Source organism: Myotis brandtii, unplaced genomic scaffold, assembly GCF_000412655.1.
Source record: "Myotis brandtii unplaced genomic scaffold, ASM41265v1 scaffold191, whole genome shotgun sequence".
NCBI classification, from domain to species: domain Eukaryota; kingdom Metazoa; phylum Chordata; class Mammalia; order Chiroptera; family Vespertilionidae; genus Myotis; species Myotis brandtii.
In genome coordinates, this window is record NW_005357115.1 from 3,001,477 (window position 1) to 3,008,601 (window position 7,125).

Here is a 7,125-nt window from a genome sequence, read left to right on the forward strand (position 1 = left end):
GGGGAGGGGAAGATTGTAATGGCCCAGTATAGTTTCACACCCTCTACCTCACACTTGTCTCCCACTTTAACTTTTGCAAAGCACCTGTATATATTCTCTCATTTAATGCTCATACCAACCCTGTGAGGCTCAGAGCAGTTACTGGTTTGCTGGAATCCTAAAACACTTTTTTGGTACCATTTCATGCATGTGCATTTGGAAGAACGTGGCTTTTCATTGTATTTTTAAATGTATTCTACAACTTGTTTTCTTCACTTAACAGTACATCTCAGAGATCTTTTTATGTTATATCCCTCTTTTTAATTACTTCACAGTCTTTCATACTCGAATTTATTTAACTATTCTCCTATTGTCATACCTTTTTGTCTCCTTTAAAGCAAAATTGTTTCCAAAATATATTGATTCTTGATCACACATTGTATTTAGTTGTTATGCCTCTTAAATCTTTTTTTTTCATACATGCTAATATTTAAAGCCAAATTCTATGGAGTCTCCCTCCAGGCCCAAGGCTTTGTTGCTCGGACTCTGAGAGACTCCCAAACCCAAGGACTCAACTCACCAGGAAATAAAATCCTTATGGTCAAGAGTTTCCACCCGGCTTCAACTTTCTCTCAAAAACCAGCCCAAACTCCAGCAAACTGTGGGACTAGAGTCCTTCCTCTGGTGAGGAAAGGCTGGGAGAGGATGCTCAGTGGGGCTGCAAAGGACTGATGATGACTTCACCCTTCAGTGGCATTGGAGTCAGAGGGGGCCTCTCAGACAGCCCTCCCCCAGTTTCTCAGCACCCCTGCCCTTGTGTCCACCCCATCCGGGTCCATCACACACTTCACCCACGAAGAACTTATTTAACTGCAACCTCTTGCCACCAAAGTAAGACACACTGACCTATTATCAGATGCACTCCTATTCCACTAAAGCACCCAAAAAACCCTGGCATAGTTTCCAGCCCTGCTCTCTCTAGGGATCAGGCTCAGCTGGGGGATAGAAGGAATGCCAGGAGGTCATGGGTACCCGTCATCACATAGGGGACGCCGAGACATCCAGTTCTAAAATGTAGCTCTGCAGCCAGGAAGTTGCTTATCTTCCCTGAGCCTCAGTTTCTGCATTTGTCAAATAGAAACAGAGGAAGGGGAGCAAGGATCCAGGATGTGTAAGTCGGGGGAGGGGGGCATGCACACATCACATGCAAAGCTCTCAGCAGTTGAAGCCGGAGGTGGGGGTGGGAACCAGGTCAAAGTGCTGCATTATCTTCCTTGGGATGGATGGAGCTGGTCCTGGAGCAGAGTTCAGAATGGGAGCCTTTCCCTCCCTTCACCTCCTTTCCTCCCCCCCCCTCCCCCAAGCCTCCTTCCTGGAAGAAGATATGTCTCAGGACATTGATCATCTCAATGCTATTGCTTCAGGTTGTCAACTGCGATTTCCCTTGCTCCCCTGCCTGGAGCAGTGCCTGTGCAGAAGAGGCGCTTGTTGTATATTTGTGGAGAATCGGTGAATTCTCCCACAAGCCCCAGTCACATGAGTCAGTCCCACCTGCTTTCTGAATGGACACCTGAATAAATAAGATAGGTTCCTAAATTAAGCACTTGGCTTTTTGCAAGGCTTGGCATCTCTCCAAGCCTAAGTTTTCCTGTGTGAATCTGAAAGTTAGCAAGCCCGGGACAAGCTCCATGCGGGGAGGAACAGAGTCCTGTCCCTGCTGGTCCCAGAGAAGGCAGTAAGAAGGGGCACAACACTCAATAAACGCTGCTGTTCACACAAGCGCAAACCAGAGACGCTTTCGCGCCCTATCTAGAGAGCTGACATCTAGGTAAGGGGGGAATGGGATTGATCCCGGTCACCAGGAAGGTCCCAGGCATGAACTAAACCTCTGCATTACTTAAAAGCTTTAGAACAAACTTAGTCTGGTGGTTACAAATTGACAGTAGCGCAACCCTGCCCTCTGGTGGCCACCAGTGCAGTGCCATGGAGGAAAAGCGGAGATAACAATTTAGGGGAACAATTTTTTCATTATACAAGTTTTGTGACTCCATTGTAGACAACTGGGATGACATAATATAAAAGAATAAAGAGTGATCATATCGCCTGAATACCCTCAGCACTACTTGAGCTTTCAGTCTTATGCCTATTTTATGCCCAATTCATTGATTCAATTGTGTCTATGGAGAGCCTACCATGTCCCAGGCACTGTTCTAGGCACTCAGTGGCTGTGAAGAAAACAAATAAAAATCACTGTCTTTGTGCCACTTAGATTCCGCTGTCATCACTCTGTATTTATGCTGATATTTTCACTTTTATCATAACCTGTGTTGCCACCTACTCTTCATGCAAAGCAATGCTGATGGCTGTGATTTTCCTGTCTCCGTGTCCTCGCCACTGGATGCCTGAATGCTCCAGGCCGGAAAAGTCAGGGCCATGATTACTATCTAAATCCTGTGCCTTCACTCAACAACTACCACCTGCTGCCATTATATTCTAGGGCAGTGGTTCTCAACCTTGGCTGCACATTAGAATCACCTGGGAATCTTTTGAAAATCCTGATTTCTGGGCCTCATCCTCCAGGAGGATGAGGCCCAGAAATCAGGATTTTCAAAAGATTCCCAGGTGATTCTAATGTGCAGCCAAGGTTGAGAACCACTGTTCTAGGGGCTGGGGATACAGCAGTGAGAAGGGCAGGGAGAGCCTGCGCCCCCTGTGGGAAAACAGTGTGAAATGCATCCTCACAGGAATAATTATAATTCCATTGTCATACATGGACATATGAACAGGTGCCCAACTTTATCTGACGTCATCTGAGGGGAGGTCTCCTTTAAACTCAGAACCCAAGGAGTCATCAGGCTGGGGCCGGGCAATGGGAGAGCAGGTGCGGCACCTGGAACTCAGGCCTCACAGGACTTTGAGGCCAGTTAGGAAGTGGATTGACCCTCAGGGCAACATGAAGCCACTGCACCGTTTTGAGTGCTTTGGGCAAGATCCTGTAACAAACATCACCTGGAAGAAGAGCCCATTCATAAGAGTAACACAAAGAACAAACTGTTTGGAAGTCACTTATCAAGAAGCATGTAATATGTATCTAAAGCTTTACTGAGGGACAGAAAAGAAGACTTGAATAAGTGGAAAAACACATTTTTGTCTTGAATGAAAGATGTATTGTGAAAATGTGAAAGATTCCTTAAACTTACCTATGTATTTGCCACATACATATAATAAACCCTTCTGAATTGTAGGGCCCTGTTTTACACTTTCCCAACTCCCAGCTTCCCCGCCCCCCTCATAACACATAGAGTGAGATTAAATTATTTCTGTAATTATGTGTTTCAGGATGCTTACCCACTACACTGATAAGCTAAGTTCATCTATAAAATATAAAAGTAAAAATAGCCTGGAGTAAACTACTAAAATATAACCTTATCAGGTAATTAAAATATAGTGTGGGGCAAAAGTAGGTTTACGGTTGTTTGTATGGAAAATAATACAATAATTAATAAATAATAATACAAGAATAAACTGTTTTGCATACTCACAACTATAAACCTACTTTTGCCCACTCCTGTATTTAAGTTTCACATGAAATCTAAAATGATATTCAGACAGCTACTCGGGTCTTCTCCAAAATAAACTCTCTTGGAAATATAAAGAGAATCTTGCTTTCAAGCATTCTGACACTTATTTTAAGATGGCAATTGAAAAATCATGTAAAAACAACTAAACATTTTCCCCTGATACAATACAAATTTAGAATAAATCAATCCATTTGTTTGGACAAGTTTTTTAGACATTCTATTAACATTATCAGTAAATGCCATTTGCATACTATTGGCCATGTGTCAAGATTTTCAAACTATCTCTTTTTTTGTTTCAGGAAATGGACAGTTTTTGTCTTTGATAGCTCCTTCTTCTTGATTCTGCCAGACAATATAAGAAAGCTGTTAATACATTCCAGCTGTACTTCTGAAATCCACAAAACATACAAATATGAAGCGTCTCGCTACTCTTACTGTCACCACAGCAAAATGAGCAAAATAAAGGAACTTAACCAAGAGCTTTTCTTACAGCGAGGCAAATTATAGCATCATATAAAATAATGAAATGTTCTTTATGAGAAAACAAGTGCTTTAGCAGACCCTGAAGTACCAGGAATTAACTGGCAAACCCAGGCCTGGCTTCACCAGCAGGGCAAGCGAGGGGACTGTCCGCACTTACCCTGGAACCACGTGAGGGTGGGAGGTTCCCAACTGGCTCTTACAGACCCATAAAGTTCTTCTGGAAGCAGTGGGGTGAGCCCCATGTGTGTTCCCTCTGGGTAGAGCCTCCTGCAGGAGGGGAGATGAGAGGGGCTGAGTCTCCATAGAGCAGCGGCTCTCAACCTGTGGGTCGGGACCCCTTTGGGGGTCACACAACCCTTTCACAGGGGTTGCCTAAGACCATCGGAAAACGCATATATAATTACATATTGTTTTTGTGATTAGTCACTATGCTTTAATTATGTTCAATTTGTAACAATGAAAATACATCCTGCATATCAGATATTTACATTACGATTCATAACAGTAGCAACATTACAGTTATGAAGTAGCAACGAAAATAATTTTATGGTTGGGGGTCACCACAACATGAGGAACTGTATTAAAGGGTCGCGGCATTAGGAAGGTTGAGAACCGCTGCCCTAGAGGTTCCTGCATCGTCCAAGAGCCCGTGGCCCTGCTTTGCTTTAGGGACCTTATCCCCAGCCGGCTATGTGGCTGGATACCTCAAAGTCGCCACCATTCCTACCTCTTCTCCAGGCCCCTTCCTTCTAGCTCTGAAGTCCTGCAGTCCCCAGAACTGTGGTCCCCACACTTCAGTCAGCCTGGAGATCTTCAAGCACAAGATTTCTGATCCAGTAGGTCAGGTCTGGTTGGGGCCTCGGAGTTTGCATTTCTAACAAACACTCAGGTGATGCGGATGCTGCTGATCAGAGACCACACTCCAGAACCACTCCCCTATCCAGTTAGAAGGTCGGCCAAGTTCTGGCCACTCATAGTTAACACTCCACATGCGCTATGGCCTCCAGCTCCCAAAGCACTCCTCAGCCTCAGGTATCGGGGCTTGGGGGCTGGGGTACCCCAGGACAGCAGCAGGAAAATGATATCTTCACTAGAGATTCTGAGCCAAACCACCTATTCCAGGAAAATGCTACAGTTTACAACATGGTGATAATCCCCACCAGGGGGCAGCAGACCCTCATGAGAAGAAACTTCCCTGAAAGGAAAGGAATCCTCAGGGCCCCTTACTGAGGACTCTTAACATCCCGCGGAGGACTTAGGTGGCTGAGGTAACAGGGGACACAGTAAAATAATTCTTTATATCCTGTTACTGTTTCATGGGTGTCAACGTTTCTCATACATCACTTCATCCAAACTATACAACATCCTGAGGCATTGAAGCATGAACACCTCTACGTGACTGACAGATAAGAAAACAGGCTCAGAACGGTTAAGGCCGGGTGACTTATCCAAGATCAGAGGGCTGGTAATTTATCAGACCAGGAACTTGGGCGCAGGTGGCCTGACTCCTCGCTCAGTCCCGCCCCTCATGCCCGGCTACAGTCCATTTCTTTGATTGTTTACCACACGTGCATTTCCTCTTATTCTTCACAACAACCTGTAAGACCTGTACTCTAATTATCCCCACTTTAGAGACAAGGAGAGCAAAGTGAAAGACATTAAGTAACTTGCACAATCAGTAAATAGTGAAGCTAGGATTTGAACTTGGGTTCATCTAATTCAATAATTCGCCAACACTACTGTTTCCCTCTTGTCACTTGTAAGCAGCAGCTGTTTGTTAAGCATTTGTTGAGCAGTACGGTGCTAGTCAGGGGCAGTGCAAAGTCTTAGCTCTCAGGCAGCATCCAATCTAGGAAAATCTAAGACACCCTTACTAGGTACCACAGGAAACCCACCAAGGTGAGTTACCATGGTTCCCATTTCACAGATTAGGCAACAGTGTTTAGAGAGGTTAATGAACTTGCCTGCGGATGCAAGACAGTTTCTCTGTAGCTGGCATCATTGTCCTGCCCTTATCATGGGAACGACAGCTTCTGGTTATAATGGCATTAAACAAAGTATCGTGGAAAGCACTTTGAAAACTCCTGGTTGCTACATAAACATTAGTTCTCTGCTTACTGCCTATCAATGTAGAGAGGAAGGGGAAGGATTTAAAATGTGGATAAAGTACAAATTCTCAGGAAATCATGGAGGATGCATTGCTCTCGTCAATGAAATAATAATGCAGTTGAATTCGACCTGCACCCTCACACTCTCCCTCTCATTCGTTCTTTGGATGAAGCTGATTTCTCTTTCCCCTATGTCCCTCCCCATCCCACGTGTTTGGAAATTTTACAATTTAAAGTAACTGTACAATGTAATTAAAGGATCAAAGTGAATTCATAAGGAAAATTAAAAATATTTTGAATTGGAATAAAAATAGAGCCTATTAACATTTGCAGGTTGTAGCTAATGCAACACTTATAGGGATATTGAAAGCTTTTAATATTATATTAGAAATAAGAAAGTCTGAAATCAATGATCTAAGCTTCTACTTTAAGAAACTAGAAAATAAAGAGAACATTAAACCCAAAGCAAGAAGGAAGTAGTAAAAATAAAAGTAGAAATTTATGAAATTTAAGATAGAGAAAAATCAATAAGACAAAAGCTGATTCTTTAAAAAAAAATCAACAAAATTGATAAATGTCTAGCCAGACTGACCAAGATAAAAAGAGATAATTGACAATTATTATTCTCAAAAATGTAAAAGAAACATTATTTTCCCTTAAGAGAAATGTGCTTAAGATATAAAACCAGAAGTCAGGTTTATGATACTTTGATTAATCATTAAAAGAGGTCCCTGGAATTGATGTTTCAAATAACCCCTTTATTTGGTGCTTCTGAGGTTACACCCTGGGGCAGCCCATCACAGGAAGATTAGGAAAGGTCCAGAAGTACTGCTTTCTTGTGAAAAACATGAAAAGGGATTGTGGGAGGAAAAAAAACAGCTTGAAGCTGAGAGAATAGTTCCATCACCTGTTTTTTTGTTTGTTTGTTTGTTTGTTTGTTTTAGCAGTGTTATCTTAGAAAAAATACATATGGA